Source organism: Uranotaenia lowii, chromosome 2, assembly GCF_029784155.1.
Source record: "Uranotaenia lowii strain MFRU-FL chromosome 2, ASM2978415v1, whole genome shotgun sequence".
Lineage (NCBI taxonomy): Eukaryota > Metazoa > Arthropoda > Insecta > Diptera > Culicidae > Uranotaenia > Uranotaenia lowii.
In genome coordinates, this window is record NC_073692.1 from 197,506,121 (window position 1) to 197,531,087 (window position 24,967).

Sequence of the window (24,967 nt, forward strand, 5' to 3'; positions counted from 1 at the left end):
TTTTTAATACATTCTTGCTTAAAATCAAGTTAATTCAATTCATCCAGAGTGTTTTCTACGATACATTGTTTCAATTTGACAATTTATACGCAATAAAATAGAAATTATTCCATTGACCTTACTAGCGAGAATGGTTCAATAATCGACATGCACTTGTGCATAACGTTTACGACAACATCAAAACAATTTATTCCCTCCCGGGCTAAAAAAAGCTGCTAGGAAGTTGACCGCATGATAAGTCAAGTAATGTTACGACTTTGATTTGCGTATACACGCATTTGTTTTACATGAGGCGCGTGGAACGTTAAAATAAATATTTTTCTTTTAACCGCCTCTTTCTTAAGGATGTTATCAATAGTTCATTCCAAACATTAGGTGAATTGATTCCAAAAGCGATAACCTTCCGCCGATATCAAGTTTCCCACTTCAACAACCCCGATGTTTCGAATGCCGAACACGTCCTGTGAACTATTACCGCAACAATATTGTCCAACAATTACCGATCCGGCAGCAGTAGCACCATTTCCATAAATTAGAATTTCGAAATATCCGTTTAATTGAAAATTCCATTCAATTGCCGTTCTGTGGCGAGGGTTTTCGGCCGGATCTGCGCGGTTGCACATCCGTATCGAACCGAAAACGGTCTGGAGCTTCTCCAGCAAGGCTCTTTCGGGGGTTTTGTTTCTTCCATCGAATGAAATTTTTCCATTTGGTTCCAGCTCATTTGCAGTAATTCTTGGGCGAAAAGAAATTCGGTCCGACTTATCGACAAAATGTCCGGAGAACAATGATGGTGATGTTCCGTGGATTCCTTGCTCTGGTTGTAATTTGTTTTTGGCCAACCGCAAGGGGCATAAGGTTTTAGGACTTTTTCTCGACCGTTATGGTCGAAAAAAGAAGTTCCCAATTTGTTTTGGTACTAAGATGGCTGTTTTGTACTTTAAAATACCCCCGCTTACCAAATAAAATCACAAATAGTTTGTCAATCAAACATTAAACATAATTTATAATTATTTTATTATTTAGTATCACCTTTTTATTATACTAAAACCAATACATACTCACACATACTTACGCACAGTATTACTCTGAAACTTGATGTTACTTTGAAGGGATCCGTAATTTGATCTTTGGCTGCTGATCATGATTATTTGCCTATGAACTAGGCTTAAAGTTTATTTCAACTCAATTTGGATTCGAAATGTTGACTTTAGATCATCGGAACTTCAACGGATGTGTTCGTATCTGGCAGGAAAAAGAATGCGTGGTCTAGTTTTTTTTCGATCAACAGTAGCGTACCAGAAGTGAGTCACTTGGGACCCTTTAACTTTATCACTATTATAAACAAGTTTGTCGCTTATGTCATGCGTGTTTACGCCAGTAGGAAGACTGGCTCAATTCAGGATGTGGTCAGAAAAGTGGATCCCCTATCAGCACCGTTCATCGTAATATTGGGTCTCAAGACATATAGGAAGCCGAAGGAGCCGAAACCGAATCAAATAAATGCTACTTCTGTTAAACCAAGAGCTCGTAAATTATATGATCAACTGTTGTGTGGAAACTATTGCAAATTTGATTAAAGGGTGATACGGTCAAAATTTGGTCAAGGGAAAACGCGTGTAAATCGGTGAAATCGTTTATTTAAAAAATCAAATTAAATTTCTTTTTCAAGTTTAATTAGTATAAAATTCAGGAAAAATATTCAGTTAGGCTTCCACTTTTCCAAATCCGAATTGCCGGGCCTTACGCTTAACCCCCGCCATCAGATTTTGTACAGCCACCTTGTCCACCTTCTTCGCCGCAGAAAGCCAGTTTGCCCTGAACTGCTGCTCGTCCTTAGCAGTTTTTTTTGGTCTACTTTAGGTTCCGCTTGACAATAGCCCAGTATTTCTCAATTGGGCGGAGCTCTGGCATGTTGGGAGGGTTCTTGTCCTTGGGAACCACCTGCACGATGTTGGCGGCGTACCACTCCATGGCATTTTCGCCGTAATGGCAAGATGCCAAATCCGGCCAAAACAGTACGGAACAACCGTGTTTCTTCAGGAAAGGCAGCAGACGTTTATTCAAACACTCTTTCACGTAAATTTCTGGGTTGACAGTCCCGGAAGCTATGAAAACACTGCTTTTCAAGCTACAGGTACAGTTGGCTTGCCAAACCATATATTTCTGCGCGAACTTTGACAGTTTCATGTGCTTGAAAATATCTGCTACCTTTCCCCTTCCTTTTGCCGTATAAAACTCCTGTCCCGGAAGCTGTTTGTAGTCGGCTTTGAGGTAGGTTTCGTCGTCCATTACCACGCAGTCAAACTTCGTCAGCATCGTCGTGTACAGCCTCCGGGATCGCGCTTTGGCCGTCGTATTTTGTTTATCATCGCGATTTGAAGTCACTACCTTCTTGTTAGTCGATAGTCCGGCTCGTTTTTTGGCTCGATGCACGGTTGTAGACGATTCACCCAGCTTATTTGCGACATCTCGGAGAGAGAGGTTAGGGCAAGGCCGGATTAAGGGGGGGGGGGCAAAAGGGGCAATTGCCCCGGGCCCCCCGAGGGAAAAAAAAGTTTTAACATTCCTTTAATCATACTACTTCAATTTCTACAAATCTTTTAAAAAACTAGAAAATCGGAATGACAATTTGAAATATAACAACTAAAAGGGCCCCCGGGAAATAATATTTAGAATAGTTTGTCTCTTGAATAAGTTAAGGGGGCCCCCTAGAGTTAGCCGGCGACTGAGATAAACGGAGAATCATCGTTAATGATCAAACAAATTTGCAGCCAATGATTGAATTTGTTATAATTTGTTGCAATTTATTAGAGAGAATTAAAAGGTTTCAGTTAAAATGAGAGAAACCGGTGCTCAGAGAGAGTGAAAATGTGCTTTTTGTTGCAAATTGTTACAATTTGTTAAGCAGTTGTGGAATTTTATTCATTACCATTCCAAATGCAAAGAATTCTCTCTCCACTGCAATCCCTTGGAGTTAGCAGTGAAGAAGTTTTCCTGCATTTTGCGAGCTAAGAATTTCGAAATCTCGGTATAGAATTTTAAAAATTACAACTCAAAATCCGGACAAAAATAATGCGAACCGAATTTGAAACATAAATTAAGAAGAATATAAGGGCAAAACACCACAAATTTTTATTTTTTTATCGAAACATGTCAGTCGAAATATTCTGTACAGAACAGGAAAAATTAAGAAAAACATTATTTATTTATTTACATAGTATTCCGTCATCTCCTCAATTTTATTGCATACAAACGTCTTGCACAATGAATATGTTTATTATTATTTTAACTTTCCAAGTAATGCGTACTGCACTAAACTAGGAGCTAATTTCGCCAAAACTGGCTAACTGTGCTAAAAGAGAACAGAGAAACTTTATGATAAGCATTACAGAATCTTACCCGCGCAGTATCCGGGTGAATACCGGGTATTGTTATTATGCTTTTCACTTTTCGATCATTATTATTGAAATTTCCGTTGGTTTATAAATTCTCAACCCTTTCCTTCCCAATTTTTGAAAATAAAATCAAAAAAAAAAAACTGTAGTTGTCTAAATTGGACCAATCAACAGTACAGAGTTTCTTTATTGAATTTCCATCCCAATTTCGGTCTTAAACTTGAAATTCGCATTGAAACATTTTCAACTGATATAACCAAAATTTTATCATCTACTGAAGTCAATATTCTGAAGTCAGCACATCATTTTCCAAATGATCATTCTCGAATTATTATAAAAATGATCTCATAGTTAAGTTGCAAATATCATTGAGTGATTCTCTTAACATGTAGATTTCAATTTTTTTCAATCTTATCTTTTTCTAGGTTCAATTTATTGAGATTTGTTTCTTCAGTTACTGAGGTTCAGTTTCATGGTTTTTCTGAATTTTGAGAACTCAGGATCTTTTTTAAGATACTTAACTCATTTGGATTCCTTATCTGACCTTTTCAATGATAGCTGATTCTGTGTTTTAAACATTTAATCTCTAATCTGAGTTGTGTTTTTCAATCGATCATTTTTGCATTTATACCTCCTTGGCTTTGAGGGCATCGAATGAAATTTTTATCACATTTAGTATAACAATTTGGTAACATTTTTTTTATCTGATGAGAATCATATTCGTAAACATTTCATGAAAACGTTTTTTTTGTGTTCCAAAGATATAAAATTGAAATTCACATTTGGTGCAATTTCTGCTTTGGCTCTGAATGTAACTTTAAATCTCTTTTTTTTATTCAATTCATATTTTGTTTCTCAAAACTTGATTTGAAATCACGATTTAGATTTGAGAAACTGAATTTTGGTTCTAAATATAACCAGTAGCATCGTAGTTTTCTTTTGACGTACTTTTAACTATTAATAAGTAAACTTAAGTAAATCTAGCATAATATTTGATTAGTTAACATTATTAAAAAAAAGAAATGGATCTCTTTAAAGGAAATTTTCTTACATTGAGATCCTTATCGTAATCTTGTTTAATTATAGCATACATTTCCTCGCAGTAAATAATAAACTTTTGTGTTCTCAGCATGATTAAAATTTGGTTCGCGTTGAAGTTTCTTTGTTTTTTTGCCAGACGTGCTGAGAACAGTAGCGTCCATTACCAGGGGGCTCAATTGAGCCTTTTGGTGTGGGGGAGTGTGGTGGGCCGCTACAAAAAAAAAATCTGAATCAAAGTTTCGAATTCTCTTGTATCTCTATCTCTTGTATCTGTATCTCTATGGAATTTTAATTTAATTATTTTGTTTATTTTTTTTAAATTTTGTATTCTATGTTTCAAATCTTCATGATACTTCCCAATTGTCATGAGGTAAATATTTCTCGATGAATCACAAAACAGATGATCAATGATGAAATGAAAATCATTTGAAATATCTGTTCGGTATTTTTTCGAAATCATAGAACTTTAGTTGGTGATAAGGATATTTAAAAAAAAAGAGGATTCAATTGAGCATTTTGCAGCTCAAATCAAAGCTTTCATTGTTTCACTCTTCCGCAATGTTTGCACTTAATTAATTAACAATTTTTTTTTTTTGAAGGTACCAGAAACTATCTTCTGTGCAGACAACATGGCAATTTGAAGACTGTAAACTGAGCTTATATCCAGTTCTTTTACACGTTTAAAATGTTTTGTATTCTCTGGGATAGCATTTGAAAAAAAAATCGAATCATAGGGGCCCCCCGAGAAAATTTGCCCCGGGCCCCCCGATGGCTTAATCCGGCCCTGGGTTAGGGTTTCGCTTGAAACTACCGGCAACTCTCTTTGTTGTCTCAGCGGCTTCCGGTTTTCGATTTCCCCCCGATCCAGACTTCCCCAGCAAACATTTTTGTAGGTTTATTTCTCAACAACTTTGTTATACGTTTCATATACATTATAGAATGATCGTATGAAACACGAAAAAACAGTATTTACCTACCAAAGTGGAGGCAATATACATACAAATTTTCAACTTCTGGCTAAAGCGATAAGAGTATACGATTTCGACACCATATTCATACATACTGAAAGAATGCAAGAGAGCACAAGTTTTTTTTCTCAACGCATGAGAACCGTTGCCAGCGACAATATTTGCTGCCTCTGTCATTGGGCAATTCTTGCAAATACACCATCTGATTTTTAGCAATCTGGTTGCACTGCTGGTCGCAAAGAGAACAACAAAGCTGTTCTCTCTTTTGACCCACGCGGGAGAAAGCACAGGAACGAATTCGTCTTCAAAATCTGCAAACATGGCGGACTTTTTATCATATCCGATTTAAACCATTTAATACGACTTCGAGTAACGATTTTTACGACATTCTACTTGCATTAGTTGGAATTACGATTCGCAGTAACGTTTTTAATGACTTGAGTTATCATTTTTAATGCAATTTCATGTTTGCTGGGTCCTGGCTGTCGACAAACGTTCCCCAAACACTTTAATTACATTTGTAACGGTTGATTTAGCAACTTTTAGAGATTTTGCCAGCTTTGCGAGCAAATAGCTCGGATTTTCGCGATGCGCGAGCAAAATTTTGATACGCTGCTCTTTTGGACGGCATTTTGACAACTGAAGAGTGAATTCCAAAATCAAAATAGGAGCAACATTCTACTCACACACACACACACCTTCAAAATGAGGGGTGTTCAGAATTTTTAAATGCAAAATTGAAAGAAATACGTCAAGTGGATATTGACCGAATTTTGACCGTATCACTCTTTACAAAACAGTTTTTGGCAGGTATGCTTATCCTGATCCTATCAACCTTTTTGTTACAGGATTTAGTATGATCTTTTATTAGGCGATTCTCTCTCCGAGAACGTCTTCAAGATTGTGGTCGATTTCGTTTCGGTCCTTCTACACCAGTGGTTTTCAAAGTGGTCCCTACCGCCCCCTTGGGGGCGTTGAGAGCTTCCAGGGGGGCGGTGAGCTCAATGTTGAAATTTGGGGGGCGTTGGAAGGGCTCAGGGGGGCGGTGAGGTCGTAATTCACATTTTCACAAATCACGACGCAAAAAATGAAGTTACGTTACAAAACTAGACATCAGGTTGAAGACTAAAAAAACTGTAATTTCACAGAGCGGCAAGAAAATTTTTGTTCCAGTATCTCAATAATTATTTTGAAATGTAATTACAAGATTTTTTTTTTCAATTGTCACTAGTTTTGTATACGCTCTACATGTTGATCATGTTTTGTAAGATTATTGAGGGTTAATGAGAATAATTTTAGATGGCAATGTTTGATAATCTTTAAATTGTATTGTCTCAAAAAATCTGCTGAACAGAAAATACCTTCGAAAATATTTGTATAAAAAGGCGTCATCTGTGATTAAGTGATAGATTTTCTAGAAAGAAAATATGTCATAATTAATTTAGATTAGAGAACTTTTATTTTAAGTTCTTCTTTGTTCATCTCTACATCAATCGATTAAAAAAATCATGGCATCATTTGCCATGGATAAACTTTTGATCTATCACTTACATTGCCTGGATTCAGTTATTAGAATCTAATTTTAACTTTAAGATTTGTAAATTCATATAAATTTGCTGCATAACTTTGAACAGGACAAGAATTCAGATATCAAGAAGTAATACTATTCTTACGTTATTTTGCCAGCTTGACAGAATTTAATTTGTATTCAATAATGCAATTTAGTCTTCAACACTAATGCAAATTAATGCCGAATAGAAAATTTTGTTTACCAAAATTAAGGATATTTGATATGATATCAAAACAAACTAATAAACCAGTTTAAGTAAGTGTCCATGAAACTTGTCTCAGGATTAAGTGTTAACTGGAGGTTTGAAGCAATTTGAGGCCCTTGGAGCCGAAAGTGTTTAAATACACAAAAGCTAATTTCGAGAAAACACGCTTTTTATCTGTTATTTTCGGTTATTTTCCATATATTTTTCAAAAAATACGCATTTTTCTTTGGAACAAAATAGTATAACAAACAAATTCTAAAAATCTGAAAAATCATTAAATATAGTTCGAAATATAAAGAATCGTTTGACAATATTGAATCAAGATCGACCATTTTTACACTCATAACACCTTATAATACCCCTTTGGCTCTGAAGGCTCATTTAAATTTTATAATTTGAAATTTGTTTATTGGAGGGGGCCGTGCGCTACCCCGATTTTTTTTTTCCTTGTAGGGGAGAGCCCACTGCGACCAGTAGTTGATCTATTGTGGTAATTACCCCGCGTTACTGTATGCTATCAGGCTCACCTGCACTATGGGTTAAAGTGACAGTTGATTGCTGATTAAGCATTTTATCCCAATCGGGTATGATATCAAAGATGTATGATATAACCTTCTTAGGGCTGATATGCCACCATATGTCTTGTGCGCTTATTAACTTTGCCCCAAGAGCACGCTCTCTCCTATTAAGGAGGGCGCAGCAGTTGCATAGAAGATGTTCTGCAGTTTCTCTTTCGAACCCGCAGAACCGACAGTCGTCGTTTTGAATAATGTTTATCCGTTTGAGATGTTGTTTTGTTGGACAATGTCCGGTCAAGAGACCTGTGTAAGTACTTAACTCGTGCTTACTTAAGTTCAACATGTTTTTGGAGAGTCGTGCGCTTGGTTCAATGAATCTTTTCGCCTGAGCTGCTCCCTCTGCTGTTCTCCAGTTGGAGCCAATAGTGGTGCTTTCCCAGTTCTTGAGTTCCAGATTTAAGGCTCTCCTCGATACTCCGCAGAAGGGTTCTGGTCCAATTAACAGGCCCTGAGATCCTTCCCTAGCTAGCTGGTCTGCTTCTTCGTTCCCTAGGATACCGCAGTGGCCTGGAACCCAGAATAAAAATACTCTGTTCCGTATGGCCAGGTTTCTTAGTGCAACAATACACTCCCATACTAGCTTGGAGTAACATGTGAACGTACTTAGTGCTCGGAGAGCGGCCTGACTGTCAGAGAATATATAGATACTTGTGTACCTGTATCCTCTTTTCAAACAGGCTAAAGTGCATTCTAGAATTGCTTGAACTTCTGCTTGGAATACTGTTGGCCAGTTTCCCATAGGAATTGAGATCCTGAGTCTAGGTCCGAACACCCCTGCCCCAGTTCTGTTATCCATTTTTGACCCATCAGTAAAGAATTTAATCGATCCGGGAGGAACCTTAGGACCACCTGACTCCCACACGTCCCTATCGTTGATAGTTACATTGTATGGTATGTCTAGGTTGAAAACGGGCTCCATCCAGTCATCATTCCTTACAATAAGTGAGTTTATTTTAAATTTATTCAGGATTTTTAGATGTCCTGTGAGATCCCCCTCATAGAGAGTTTTGATTTTTGAGAGTCTCAAGGCACTACGTTCTGCCTCTAACTCAATAAATTGATGTAGTGGCAGAATATTTAGTAGTGCATTCAGAGCCTCGCTTGATGTGGTTCGCATAGCGCCAGTTATAGATAGCGTTGCTATTCTTTGAAGCTTCGCTAATTTCTTCCGGGCCGTAGCTTGCACAGTTTTGGTCCACCATACTAAGGAGGCATAGGAGATTTTGGGTCTTATTATAGCTGTAAATATCCAATGGATGATTTTCGGCCTTAGTCCCCATTTTTTCCCTACTCCTTTGAGGCAAACCCATAGAGCTGTTGTAGCCTTGGCTATTACATGCTCTAACTGTGGGTTCCATGATAGTTTTGAGTCTAGTATGATTCCTAGATATTTCACCTGCGATTCGAAGTTTAGCACTTCCCCATCTAGTGTTAGAGGTTTTAATGCAATTTTTCGTCTCATAGTGAATGCTATCACAGTAGTTTTGGAAGGGTTAATGTTCAGTCCCTCTTCCCTGCACCAGAATAGTGCGTAATTAAGTGCAGATTGCATTCTGTTTGACAACACATTCTCATATTTTCCCCGAACTATTATTACTACGTCGTCTGCAAAGCCAATAACTTCGAAACCCATAGATACAAGTTTGTTTAGGAGGTCGTCCACGATCAATGACCACAACAACGGTGATAGAACCCCACCTTGGGGACATCCCTTAGTTGGAGTGGCACTGATCGTGAGTCCTCCCAAACTTGCATAAATGGTTCTATCTATCAGCATGGTACTAGTCCAGTTAACAATTGCCATGTGGCACCCTCGTCTCGTCCCCGATTAGGCACCCACATATAAATTTGAATGAATTTTAAGTTAAACCTTATAACAATATCAAGCCAAAAGCTAATGGTTTTTCAACGATCCAGATTTTCAAATGTTTCAATAGATTTTCTAAAAAATTGCCCAGGGGGCGTTGAGCTCGAAAATTTTGTAAAAGTGGGCGGTGAGTGAAAAAAGTTTGAAAACCACTGTTCTACACGGTGTACCTACTAGTACTTTTCGCAGTGGAAATAAAGAGCGTGGGCACTTTGTATGGTATGCTTTTGAAGATATACTTTCCTAGAAATCTCTTAGTCGTATCATTCTGCTATCGTGTGTTAGAGTTTTCTCATTTATCCGATCTTTTGTTGACGGTGATACTATTTTCATTGTCCTTACTTCTGTTGTCCTCTTCCGGGAGCGAATCCAAAGCGGACCTTGAAAACGGTAGCACTCCTGTGAATGATTCGTTTGATAGCTATGCTTCGTTCCATTGTTATTGTTGAAATAACAACATTGTTCGGGCTTTACCGTCAGTTGAATCAGTTAAAAGTCTCGGTTGGCAGTCATCGAGGAACGTAAAGCGGAAGATCATGACGCTTCGCGATAATTCTTCGTCATCCAATGGCACAGAGATTGATTGCTCTTTATCTGCTTGTCCGTGTACTCAGGGGGGGCATTAGTCTTTTTCCAACAGGCGATGATCTTTTTTTTTAAAAACGAATACAAACACAAATAGGATCTCAATGAAACTTAACGATTCCTCGAAGAGATTCTTTTAAATTAACACTAAGCGTACATCTTTCGAGAGTTCGTCTCGTCTCTGATTGAAAACATGGCTAACTTTGAACAAACTGACGCCGTGTACATCGACTTCATCAAGGCATTTGATGAAGTTCCACACGCCCTGGCAATCGAAAAACTCATAAGGATGGGCTTCCCCAACTTGTTAACGTTATGGTTATTTTCCTATTTAAGCGGCCGCCACGCACACGTAAAAGTAAAGGCAAGTCGATCCGAACCGTTCGAAATCTCATCTGGGGTTCCTCAAGGGAGCATTTTAGGACCGTTGATTTTCGTTTTATTTTTTAACGACCTCGCCACTGTACTAACGTCATCAAAACTGTTTTATGCCGACGATCTTAAAGTTTTAAAAGTTGTGGAAAACGATTTTGATAGCTTGTTGCTCCAAAGGTACATCAATGCTCTTCTGACGTGATGTCACCGCAATAGCATAGAAGTCAATGTAAATAAATGCTGCGCAATAACGTTCACTCGTAAGAAATCGCCATACCTATATTTGATTATGCAATGAACTCGACTCCCCTTGACAGAAAGTCCTCAATCAATGACCTATGACTACTTCTAGACTCCAAGCTTTCATTTGATTTCTTTCGCCACTAACAAAGCATACGCAATGCTGGGTTTCATTAAGAGGAACACACAAGACTTTCGTGATATCTATTGCCTGAAAGCTATCACATATAGGGGAAAAGCAAAAATTTCAAGTGATTTTTGATTAGCGATTTAAAATAGGTTGTATTTTTTTGAAGGCGTTTTTCTCGATTTGCCTTATATGGAGATAGATCATTTTCATGTGTTGGTACAGATATCATCTTTGGTACAGTAGGGGAGAGTGGGGATACTTGATCCCCTTTTCTTATTTTCACCATATCTTTTTGGAAAAATTTAGCAACTCGCCGTCTTTCACATTTTCTGACAGCTAGTAACTTCAAGTTTCTATGCTCCAAAAATTAGAACGATACTTGAACCCGTTGATGAACACGAAGCATTTTCGTGGGAGTAAAAAAAATGCGATTTTTCTGAACTTAGGGGAGACTTGATCCCCTATTGAAGGAGACTTGATCTTTTATTCAGGAAGCCCTAATCCTTGTATGAAAATCAAACAAAACCCCAAGATAGAATGTTAATTGACTATTTTGGTCATGTTTGTTCTCATTTCACAATTTATAGCAGACATAAGAAGAAAATTCTATAACTTTGTCTCAACGCTAATAACATTGCATACTTAAAGGCGCTAATTTTTATAATTAAGAGAAAATTAATTATTTTTGCTCTTTTTTTCAGACAATTGTTTGATAAATATTAGTTTTTGGATAAATATTAATAACTTCGTAATCAGCAATCATACCGATCAATTCAGAAGAAGAATATGCCGTTTGGAAGGGGGATCAATTGTACCCAACTTTAGGGGATCAATTGTACCCATTATCAACATTTTAGAAAACTTTTTCTGAAAAAAGTTGAGAGTTTTCCATTGCTTTGAAAATATGGCATTATGAAGTTCATTTTACGCTCGAACGATTGATACATTGGAACAAATATTTTTTTCATAATTTTCCCATGTAAGGAACATTTTAAATTGATGAAAAAAGATCTTTAAGTTACATTTTGTGAAATTTTTCAAAAAAAGTTCAATTACTCACACAATTATTTTGTTAAAATGTTTTAAACTATTTGCATTGTTATTTTGCTCATTTGGCACATTTTTCTAGAACATTTGATCTTTGTAAGACATTCCAGTTCCGAGATATAGCTAAGGAATCAAGTATCCCCAGGGATCAAGTATCCTCACTCTCCCCTACACTTTTCAGTGCATTTTCGTCACAGAGATTTGCTAAATAGGCTTTGGATTTTTGCAACCTCTTCTATGGATGTACATTGCCTTGATAGAAAGTTTTTAAAATACATGCGTTTCTAACTTCCTGGATTTTAAATGATCATAGGCTTATTTTGACAGCTTTTGTGAATTAAACACAACTTTAATCAAATTGAATATTTGGAAAATTTAGTGTAGGTCACGGTAAATCGTATTCTACACTCAAAAAAAAAAAATACTATTATGTATAACATAAGATTCTCTTATGAAGTGGCACCATAAGAAAAATCTTTGAAATTCATAAGATTGTCTTATGAACCGATTGAATTCTTCAGATGAACACCTGCTTCGATGAGAGGTTGTAGCTTTTCATAAGAGGGTCGTATAGAAAAAGAAAATTTCACGTTAAATGAGAAAATATTATGATTATTGATGTTTAAACGTTCAGTTTATTTTCTGAGTAATTTGTTTAAAATTACTTCATGATCAGTATCAGCAGTACATTAACGCCCGATTTCAACAGCCATTCTGCCGCACCCGGTCCATTGAACTTATCCTTTTCGTGGGTAAACGTGCAGAAAAGTAAACAAAAAAAAAGTTGTGTTCAAGTTAACAAATAATTTGAATGTTCACAAAAAAAGAAACGTATAATTTAGAATCACAGATTCCCTTTAAACTTAAAGAAAAAAAATCATGGCTTCACAACTGATTAGTGCTTGGTATGATGATGAAAAAAATGACTGATGGAATGAATGTGTTTAATATTTTTTCACAATGCCGCTTCTTTTATTTTTCATATGAACTACGTATGAAAATTGAAAAAATTTCATAAGACTCTTATGAAAAATTGTTTTGGATACTTAAAAGCGGCTCATAAGACGTGTCTTATGAAATTTATAATAAGATTTCCTCTGAGTGTACCCCTAAATTATAACTAAATTTGGCTATAATGCTGAATTTGTATACAAATCTCAGCACATTACTTATTTCTATTTTTTCCTTCAACAACTCCAAACTAGGCACTCTCTCAATCCCACAGAAACTACACTCTAATGACAACTTTTTTTTTTTTTTTTTTTTTTTTTTTTTTTTTTTTTTTTTTTTTTTTTTTTTTAAGGAATTTAACAGCAAGCTGTCATTCTTCCCAAAAACTAATGACAACCCTATGTGGTAATTGCTATTTGCATAGATAAGCATAATCAACAACATTACCGAGCACAGCTCAGCTAAGAGGTTTCCTAGTGGCAAAATTACACCGTCATCAACATTGGCTGTCACCGTGCGTCCATATTCTGTTCTTCCACTTAACCCGCTGCCACCTCGCTTCCCATTCATGACCTTTCGAGGAACACTCTGTAGCTCTCCCTCTCACTCCGATATGGATGGATGAAACGGCACCCAAAAGCAGAAGCCGGAATTCGAATCCCGGGAAACGGGAAATGTGACGGCCATTCGTGTATCCTGTCAACCACACTTTAGCAAAGCCGCGTTCAGTGGCAATGGTCACGTCCTCCTTCTGCTGCCTTATAGGGGCTAGGGTATCGGGTTCGGATGTTGTCCTTCCGGGTTGTTGCCTCAATGAAAAATGCAGCGACCCACACAGAAGGAGAGAGAGGGTGGAAGACAGCAAATGGTGGGGTCGCTCTATTAAGCTCGACGGCAGCGGCTGTGTTACGATTGCCACTAATTAGGGTTGGTGTGTGAACAAATTGTGCTAATAGACACTAGTATGTGCGTGTGTCTGTCTATCTGCTCGGGACGATTGAGTTGGGGTGGGTGTTGGCATAAGGAATTGTCCCCCCTTCATGAATGAGAGTGCGGATTAACGTCGGAAGGAGTGTCGGAAGACTCCGGGGAACGCTAACGGGAAGAAGGCGTGGAAATGTTAGTTCTGGTGAAAGCTCACCCAAGACGAAGAAGCTCATAAATATTCCAAGTCGCAAAAGAACGAACTCTTCGTCGTCGTGTCGTGTTGTATTGCTTTTTTCTCTGCCTATGTGCCTCTCCCCTGATGGCTTGATGGCATCGACTCGGGAGGAAAAAAATTGACTTAGTAGGTACTACGAGTCGAGTCGTTCGCTGCCAAAAATTTACCGGGCGGCTCAGAGCCAGTCATGTGCGGATCGAAACCGACTGGTGCGGAATTTCAATCCCGAGCAGACTTTTATGGCAAAATAATAGCAAATTTTGCTATCACTCCCTGAGAGCCAAGTTTGCTCTCATTTTGCTTGACATAAGGTGGTACACAGCAAAAATGAGAGCAAAAATTTTCATACTTGTTTAGCAAAGTGATACCAAATTTTGCTCAAACTGAGACCCTAATTACACCTCATTTTCCGAGAGCTTGGAGAGCAAAATGATGCTTATTCAAGGCATCAATAGAATTTCCTTGACAGCAAAATTTGGCACTAATTTGCTCTCAAAACATACGAAATATGAGGAATCGATTGAGCCTCAAAACAAGCAAAATTTGGTATCATTTTGCCAATCATGTATGCAAGTTGTTGCTCTGCTTTGTACCACCTGAAAACAAGCAAAATATAAGCGAAATTGGTTTCAAGGCGTGATAGGAATATTTGTTGTTATTTTGCCCTATAGCTTTTTTTCTCAAAAATATTTTCTAAGGTCAATTGAAATCTAAATTTATTTCTTCTTTCGAGATCAATACTGAGTACAATTTCGCCTTTTCTTATGCAACTTTCAGTTCAACTACAATAGATTAACTGGTCGCAGTGATAGGTACACAACAACAACAAAACGCCTGAATTTATACAATTCTTTATTTTAGTTTACGAATTAAAATAAAAAAAAAACTTGAAAGCAATAATGTTGTACCAAAAAATGAATGAAAGGGCAAAACAGCGTTCGAAGGTTAAATTTTATATTTAATCCAATACTGATTAGCACTTTTTTTTTTTTTTGTTTCGATTATAGTCGTTTTACCATCTTTATGGCATTCGCGACTTTATCAACGTTACAGTTGGCGGATCGTAATTGAAAAACTATCCGGTACAACTGTGTTCGATGTTTACTCTTGGGCTCGAACTCGCGGACATCGGCTCAGGAGACAACAGACTTGTCAACTGAGCTATATCACAAGCCCTGTGATTAGCACAAAGTGATCGGTTTTTAAAGACTTTGTTTGTTTCGAATGATAGATCATATACTAACAAAATTTAAAAATCGTTCAGCACAAACATGATATAAGCTGCAAATAATTGGAGCAAGAATTTTTACGCAAATTTACATAAAAAAATCGTACTGATAAATACCATAAAAATAGATCCCACTGTTAAATGTACACGACCATTTGGTATGATTTCTTCTAGAAATAACTTTATTTTACTAGGTGTCCCCTTTTGTCTAAGATATACTATTTATAAAATAATTTCAATATACTTTTTATTGCCTTTAAAAATGTAAACTTTCAAAGAATTTAAAATCATATTGTTGATAGGAAAACTTTTCATATAGTTAAATCGAAATATTTCATAGATCTTGTAACAGGAACAATTAAGTATCTGAAAGTAAAGAAAAGTAATAAACTTTTAGTTGTGCGACTTTGAACAATTTATTTAATTTTCAAACAGAATTTACTCTTCTATGGTTGAGAAAATTCATGAAAAAAAATATGGACAACTCAATCGTTACGAGGCTTATAAAGTCAACGAAATATGTGCTCAAACACATCTTTTGAAAAAAAAAAACACCGCTCAAAATAAGTGATTTATCGATTTTTCAGATAGATTTAGTTTTTATTAAGAAATAAAAATTTTAGATTTTTAAAGTCGCTCAAATCGAAAATGGAGATAATATTCTAACAACTCTTTGATAGCATTAACACATATTTTATGGTTCACATTCAATAGAAATGTAATGGCAAGTGAAACCAAAATGTTTATCCAACATTTTACTAAAAGTGTTTAATGTACCTACATCTGAGTGCTGATTTTACAGTTTATCATAACAGATTTCAGAGCAATCAATTCTAAAATATTTAAATTATCTAAAATTTTACAATTTTAATTTATTCATTTAAATTGCGGTAGCCTTAAAGTTTGCACAAGGTCAAGGAAGTACAAAAAAATAAGAGGAATTACTAAATAATACATCATCATTATTAATAATATTTATTAAAGACCCGAATAACAAAATAAATTCTAATTTTGTTATTCGAGTCAAAGTACTTAATACTGAAGAATTTCGAAATTTTAATCAACAATTAAATTTCAAGACACTGTATTTTTTAGTAATTCCTTCTTACTTTCTGTATTCAGTATTTTCTTAAACTTGTGTAACAGTAACTGTTAAGCTACCGTTATATAGATGAACGAAATAAACTAAGTTAAAATTTAAGAGTGTCATTTACATTAGGTACTATTCTTTGAAAGTGTTCAAAACTCGATCTTGTATCGTCGAACGTTATTTAATTGAAATTTTTATTATTTACCAAACACGACATACTTGCTTTTTTTAAACTATGAAATAAATTTTTCAGTTGTCACTAACCAAATTTTATTCTGTATTTGTGGGAGGTGTTAAGTTCATGATCAACTTACCAATTTATAAGGTAGCACCTAAATTGTATTATTTCTTTACTTGTAGTGGTCAACATTCCAGCCCTCAACGAATTAGTGGTCACGGTCACATAGTATCGTCGTTTTTCCACAACATTCAATGACGGTTCTGGTTTGATAAATTTAGTTCGCTGTTAGTGTAAGGGAGATAAACTTTTTTTGCTCGTGCTTTAAGTTATCGATGAACGGGATACCTTGCTGCCAGACGAAGTGACACTTCTGAATCAGGCTCAGCAAAATCGTAGTCATTTCTGGCCTCTTTGGCTCCTTGAGACACTTGCCGCTTTATACACAGATATTTATGAGCTTCTTCAGCATGTAACAGAATCTGGTGGATCCTTAGAAGCTACCAATTGCACTTGTAAGCGACTAAGCAATGTTATCCATATGAGGCACACTTCGATTCCGATATTGTCGATTCTTTCTCCTTCTGCTTCACCTCTTTGTAGCCGATGGGGTGCCCTGAAGGCTGGAGTAGTCGTGGCACGCATCCTCTGTGTTCATTGGCACGTCCCGTTTTGTACAATTTCCAATATCGCTGCAAATGAACATGAATCAGCCTCAAATCAAAACAAGATTTTCTAACTTCATTCACTTACCTCATTCCCAGCCATCGGACGACTATCCAATAAAGGTGAAGCCATTTTTAGTACGAAATCCGCAAACACACGGTGCCGTGAAAGTTTTACACTTTTCCCGTATTTTCTTTGATAATCTTTTTCTTTCCTTTGTCCACTCTGCGACGGTTGCGAAAAAAAAACAAAACATTTGAATGTTTACTAACATTACACGATTAACAAATTCACACCAATGAGTAAAAAAATTACAATCATTCAATTTCCGCACGAAATTTCACTATTTGTTGTCATCCGCAATGTTTGTGCATGTTTTTGTCTTCCAATTCTAGCGTAATATTACAAAACGACGCAAATGATCACTGTGTTTAAAAATAAGAAATATGAAAAGATTGCATTTAAATATTTGCAAATTTAATCCAGCTTAAATAGCAAACAGTATTTTCATATTTTGTCCATCAAAATTAAAATATTTTATTTTCACAATTTCGTCGAACTAGATTTCGTTCAATGCTTTTAGTTGAAATAATATCTTAATATTTTTTGTAGTAGTTCAAATGACTATGGATTAATAAGTATATTTTGGAACCTTTTTATAATTTTTTAATAATTTCAATTTGGTCGAAATAAAAAATGACATTTTACTTTGGCGGATTGCCTGGTGTTGCAAATTTCTATGAGTTTTATGTTGGGTTGTTTTTAAACATAGGTATCTGTTCTATTTTTTTTATTGATAAAATTGATAAAGTTTGTTGGGATATGAAACAATCTCACCTTTACATTTGCGTACTTATCTGGATTTTCTAATGTGGACTTATTTTAATGGGAATTTTCACTGCTTTCACTTAAATATGAATTTCTCATTTTCTGCCCATCAAAAGAAAACCAAAAATAATAAAAAGTCTACCGCGGGGAGATTTTTAAAGAGAGAGATTTTAAAGAGAATAATTTTATGTTATTCGGAAGTTATGCCAAAAAAATTGTTCGGTCAATAGTTTTTATTGAATACATAGTGTTGAAAATAGTTTCAATATTTTTTTGAATTTTATGAATGCTAACTCAGTTTTTGAATCATTATGATTATCATTATAATAATTTTGAATCAGTATTAAGAAAAGTTCCACAATGCTGAATGAAGCTTAAAACAATCTTTGGAACCATACATGGCTTGGTCTGCAGTAAAAGTTTAAATTATATTTTGATTATACTTTAAAACCTCCGGTAAAATAAATTTTTACCGTTTGTATTCAACAACGCTAAAATTCATATGGAGAATTAAAAAAAAATGATACCTTAATGATGCCATTTTTGCTATGATAGAAAATCAATGCGCGCAAGATGTTGGTAATGACTTTATTTGTTGTTTTTCAGTTCAAATTAAATTCTATCGCCTTAATAAACCTGAATTTTCGTCGCAGTAAATTGAATACCAAATCATGCTATCATTTTGATCTAATTTTTCTTGTCTATAAGATTGAATGAAACAGGACAGGATTGTATGACAGCTCCATTATGCCTAGTTATGCTATCAAATTAAATTTTTCACTGAATTTGGATTTTTACTATGATAAACGCTGATACCAAAATGATGCCTAGTTTTGCTGTTCTTTTAATTGTACACCAAATTATGCTAACTTTTTGCTATTGATATCAAATTATGGTCTTTGCTTGCTGTCAGACAAAAATATTTGATACCTCAATGATGCCTCGTTTTGCTATTCTCAAAGAATCTACAACAAAATGTGCTATCAGTTTGCTGTTGACAGCTTATTTTGGTATCATTTTACTATCGATTTGGGCATCAAAGTCTGCTCGGGATGAGTTTTCCCTCCCCGAAGGATACAAAACCGGAGCAAATGACTAAGAATGATGTGACGAATCTGTTTATGTTCCCATTGCCTACACCGACAGGGTGATAAGATGCTTTTAAAATTCCCCTTCTCTCAAAGGACGTGGTAGAACTAGCGGGAAAATAGCAACATTTCCGAGGAGATGATTTGACAATATTGAGTTCCAATGCCTTGGAAAAGCCGATACTTTATTGCTTTTCAGATACCGAATATTCAAGAAATGTAAGTTTGATGACAATTGTTTGCCATTGTGAAACCAATATGAAGGTTGTTTCTGTTATCAGATCATGAAACCGGAATAGAAACGTTTCTATCAACCTCCATTCCGGCAAATAAATATGGTTAACTGGACTTATTGGAAAATGCAAACACTCCCCACCTTAACTAAGAGTCACTTGCTACTAACTTTTACTTTTAAAGTTAGAATATTAGCAAATTTTTTACGTCGAAAGTTAAGCTTAGATTCTCTTTTCATCGCGGTGTGGTCATAAATGATGTCCTCAACAAAGCTTGCTTGACATTCCGCAAATCGACTGTACTTTGTGAACAATCTACATGGAAGCCGAAAGAAGGGAAAAAATGTGCACAGCTATTTGACTAATCCATTGAGGTCTGCATCTAGGATAGCTAAACAGCTGAAATTGCCCAGAAAAACCGTATGCAAATCGTTGGAGTGGAACTATCGATCGGAAACTGCGTGGTATAATTTCGAAAACGATTAAGAATAATTCTAATCTGTTGGACCGTGATTTGGCCAGAAAATTCGGTGCTATCCATAGTACCGTGAAGGGATCAAGTCGTATCGAGTTTTCAAACAGCCAAATCGGACCATAAAACAGAACAGTGTGTCCAATCTGATCATTCCAAACATAGAATTTGTCTTCGCTACAACTTATTCTGTTTTGAAAAAGTTAACTCCGCGTCCAACTCCACTTCCAAGTCTTTCACTGAGTTTTGCCAAGCAATGATGCAGTCATTTTTTAAGCGGTATTCAAGACTGATATTGCTTAATTTCCGAGAATATGTTATAACGTTGCATTTTAAGGAATTGATCTAAAGGCCGAATCTACTGCAACACTCTGTGATCCTGTGTAAGGCATTTGGCAGAGTCACGCAATCCTTATAATATTTTCAAATCATCAGCTAAAACCACCACGAGCACATCAGTCAGCACTTCAGAAAATTCGTTCATAACAGCGATAAAAAGAAAGGGGTCCTAAGTGACTCCCTTGTGGAACACCACTGTTGATCGAGAAAATACTAGATCTCACGTTCTCCAGTTTGACGTATTGCGTTCTTTCGATCAGGTACGGACGAATCCATTGAAGACAGGAATCTATTCCGTTCTTGCAAAAGTTGGGAAAAATAGCATTTACCTACCAAAGTGGAGGCAGTATACTTATTCTTCTTCTTCTTACATCAACATGGCCAAAACATGTGGGCGTCCTGGAAAATGGAAGACTTGCGTCTTTCATTTTTCTTTTCAGCGTATTACCTGTTACATATTCCTATGCATTGCAGATATTACTACGGCCAGGTCAATCATGTGATGAAAACCGCGAAAGATGCAGGATACAGGGGTGGAATGAAGCGTGGAGATTCGTACCAAACGCTTCATATAATATTTTGAATATGGAAACACCTAAATATGAATTCATGTCATTTAGGAAAGTATATATGGAATATTGATACATTAAATGCTGATGAGGAATTAGGAAATTACGATACTTACCAACATTATACTCATCGCAATAATAAATTAGAATATAGAATATTACATTTGGGTTTCTGTAGATCAGTTATTTTGCCTTCGTATTTTTTCTGTATACTCTGTGGATAGTATGAGGGGTTAATGATCATACAAAATTTAGTAAACGGTTGAAACACAATGCAATTTATTATGTATTTCCATTGGCTTTGTAACCTGCAATGTAGCCTTTCAGGTTCTGTAGCTTGGTACAACCTGGGACTTCATTAAACCAAAGTAGAGACTGGAATATATCCCAACTATCACAGAACTGCATGCGTCCAAACATGTGTCGAACCAGGCTCCACCCGTTTTTCCAGCTTACTGTCAATTATTTCCCATTTCCTCAACCACTCCTTACTTCAAGGTGGGTGAGTTTCGAACAATCACAGAAGCAATTCCTACACACAAACCCCAACTCCTGCCAAAGATAGCCTTCCCCCTCCCAACTTTTCATTGGAAGGAGACACTGAGATATACTTTAAAACATTTAGAAATTTTTAAAGACCTGTATTAAATGAAGATAAATGATTCTAAACTCTACAAAAAGACAAAATTAGCTAATTTAAATTGTAACTGCGTTGGCAAGATTTGATATTTTCAATCATTTCGGAATTAAAATACATTAAACAGCATAATGAAAAAGCATGCGTGTCATCCTAACATTCTCTGTATTTTCCCCATTCTGGTGTCCAGTGAAAGCCGAGACTGAACAAATATTGTAATTATGGGTTAAAATAAAAATAATGAGTATGTAAAATAAATAAATTAGTAATTGAACACTTCGACGGAACTGGATGCTGATGTTCATATCAATAATACTAGTGCTTAATCAAAATATAGGCTGCATAATTCTTTTGTTATTTAAATCATTTTTTCAAAGTATGAAGACCTTGACACTCTGCTTGTTTCCCTGTTGTCGGGATCGAACTATCAATTTTCACCTATTAGAAAAAATAATATTATTTTTGTCCATGATCGGTGATGCAGCACGTCCCAATTAAGCGTTCGGAATGAAAGTTAAAAGCTTTCCATTCGTTGCTCTAGAAAAATCCGCAAACGTGTAAAAAGTTCTGTGAATCTTCATATGTTTCTCGCTCAGAGGCAGATAGAATTTATCACAGTAAAAAGTTTTTAAGTAAAATGAAACAATCTCACCCAATTCAACTAATCTTTGCTGGCTGCTAAGCACACTCTCTGCGAAATTGTTGGCGCATCTGGTAACTGCAGCTCTATTCCACAGACAATATTATTCCAAAATAAGCTATGCAAAAACCATCATAGCTAGTTATGTAAAAAAGCAACTAAAAAAAGCTTCCAATGCCATAAAATCACTTGTTATTTTCGTTGATTTATCAATAAAAGCACAATTCAAACACCACCGCTATGTGCTGTTGGTTCTTCACATTAAAAACACATTTTTTGCCAACCATTTGAAACTTTCCCAAGCAAATAGCGAAGGATCTTGGAAGCAAATCACTAGACATGATTAGTCACTTTCCTCAAATCCTTTTTTCCCGGAAAACAACTTTCTTTTCGTGGAATTGTTCTATAATCTGCACAACTTTTTTTTTCTCAATTTTCCTTGCATTTACAAAATTGCAACCATTGATTTATATGTCCTCACTGATGTATTTCATGACTAACAATCACGACTTTTCCATCCAAAATTCGATAGATTTTTATTTTTTTCTCACACTCGTTTTTCAACCGGGAGGAAAACGTTTTCTGCTCACATAATTACTCCGAGAAAGATTCTTTTTCCAAGGAAAATTCCACCAAAACTTCCAGCGAAAACTGGATCTGTACCGGTCCAGCTTCATTTTGATATCACATTATAACACATTTTCTTAACTTTCACAAAGAAATCGTTAATTTTTGTAAAATATTGGAGAAGGAAAAAAAACACGTGCGATTTCATCCAGTCGCCGCCTACTTCCTACCAAAGTGGAGGCAAAACACAGACATAAATTTAATTTCTTTCTAAAGCGTCGAAAACTACACCAATTGGACGTGATTCGAAATCTTATTCGAACCTATCGGAAGAATACAAGAGAGCGCTCTCATAGCTTCAATTCGTTGCCAGCCACAATGTTTTCCAGTTCTCTCATTGACAATATACATCATTTCCCACCTAATGTTTAGTCATCTGGATGTACTGTTAGTTGCAGAGAGACCATGACGATGATTTTTTTTCAAATTTACAGCCATGGCGAATTTTCTACGATATCCGATTTAAACTGACTTCAGAAAACGTTTTATACGATCTTGTCACTATTCTGTTAGAATTGCGATTCGCAACACCATTGTAAACGACTTAAGTTATCATTTCTGATACGATTTCAGGTTTGCTGGGAACTTTCCTCGTCGTTGTGATTCTCCAAACTTGCAGTAAATCAAAGGCGGCCATGTCGTCGATAAGAATTGATTCTTCAGGCAAACGGACTTTTGTTTGGCAGAAAGTGAAGATCACTCTTTATATCTCCATACCAATTTGGAATTTCCAATTATGATCACACCACCGGAAGTAACCGTTTCAACACAAATCGATTTACGATCATTTTTGTCACATTTTGTCACAGTTATCGAAAGACTCTGCATGTTTTCTCAAATACGATTTAATGAGGGGCCAAGTAACGAATAGCTGCAAGTGTTCAACCGTATTCGGCTTGCAACTCGAATTCAGCACAAAACTGTTCCTCGCGGTCGTCGATCGTAAACTTACGCAGGCTAATCGCAGTGTAGTTCATGATGGTTTTGAGAGTAGGCCTTCAAATCACCGATCTTCGTCTTCGCGCTAGCGATTTGCTTGCGTTAGTAGCTCATTTAGTCTACTAGTCTGGTAGTTTATCTGTTTGTATGTCAATCTGTTTCGAAATGCCCTAGGGGCTGGCTGTCGAGGATGACGAGAAGTTGTTGCAATTAGAGGTCATCCTAAAGTTTAGAGCCTAAACATGACTCGGTGATGCATTTTGTCATTGCTATCCCTTAGCCACTTGATAGGAAAACCATTTTAGAACACGTATCCGTACGGACGGCCTTGAACAAATTTCAGCTGACCTTGGTGGTCCTTTTTCTTTGGAGTTTTTCTTTTAATGGATGCTATAACCAATGTTACACTTCACTTTGCGACAGGATAATTTTCCAACTGTATAAATCGTCGATGGAACTTGGGTAGTCACGGCAGAACGTTTCTGTTCCTTGAAAGCCTAACTACCCTCTCCAAACGCGGCAGCAAAAGAGGCATCGTTACGGTACTTTTTGTGCGACCTGCTCCAAAGTATTGAGGATGCACAAAGTCCGTATTTCATCTGAATTCGCATTTTTTTGTATATTGGTTCGGAATGCAGCTCGTTAACTGTCGATTGATGCTACACAGAAATAAATTTACGGTTGTTATACGATCGAGATTGTTTGAAGGATGTTGTCATCCACGCGAAACTCAAGTCCGTGATCCGGTTCGAAGGACCAAATGCCGATAGAGAGTGACGATCGAATCCATCTTTCAGCAACCCCTTATCATCTCATCTGTAAGCTAACTGCTCTTCTTGAACATCATTAGAACATTCAGAACATACATTTTTATTTTAATACAGATTCTGTTTACGTAGATCGAGTCTGCGAGGCGTTTAAGCATGGTTACAAAAAAATTATTCTATTTGTCCTATCAATTCCTTTTTTTTATGAATATATGAGAAGACATTTAAAGTTTCTTTATTGTTTCTTATTATATTCGCAAGCGGAGACGATGTGTCTGTCATATTAATGGAATTTTTATTGAATTGCCAATTATCTTAGTGCGGTATCTTCAATATGAGGGAATCTTTATGTGCTTTTCTGACACTAACCGAGAATGCTGTTTCTGGCATTATATTTTTTATTTTTGTGCATACTATCATCGTGATGAAAACAAAGTAGAGTCATAAGATTATATGAGAAAGTAATCGGTTGTACGACATCCTATTTGTACGTTCTCTATGTTTGTCAGTTTACGTTCAGATTCTATTGAGCGCATCTTAAGATGAGCA

At 36.2% G+C, this 24,967-nt stretch overlaps 1 protein-coding gene across 1 annotated transcript in view; it reads left to right on the plus strand.

The window, feature by feature from the left end:
- Window positions 1-24,967, plus strand: part of LOC129742247 (tyrosine-protein phosphatase Lar) — a 740,954-nt gene that overhangs the window by 42,114 nt on the left and 673,873 nt on the right. The gene's annotated exons all lie outside the window — the stretch shown is intronic.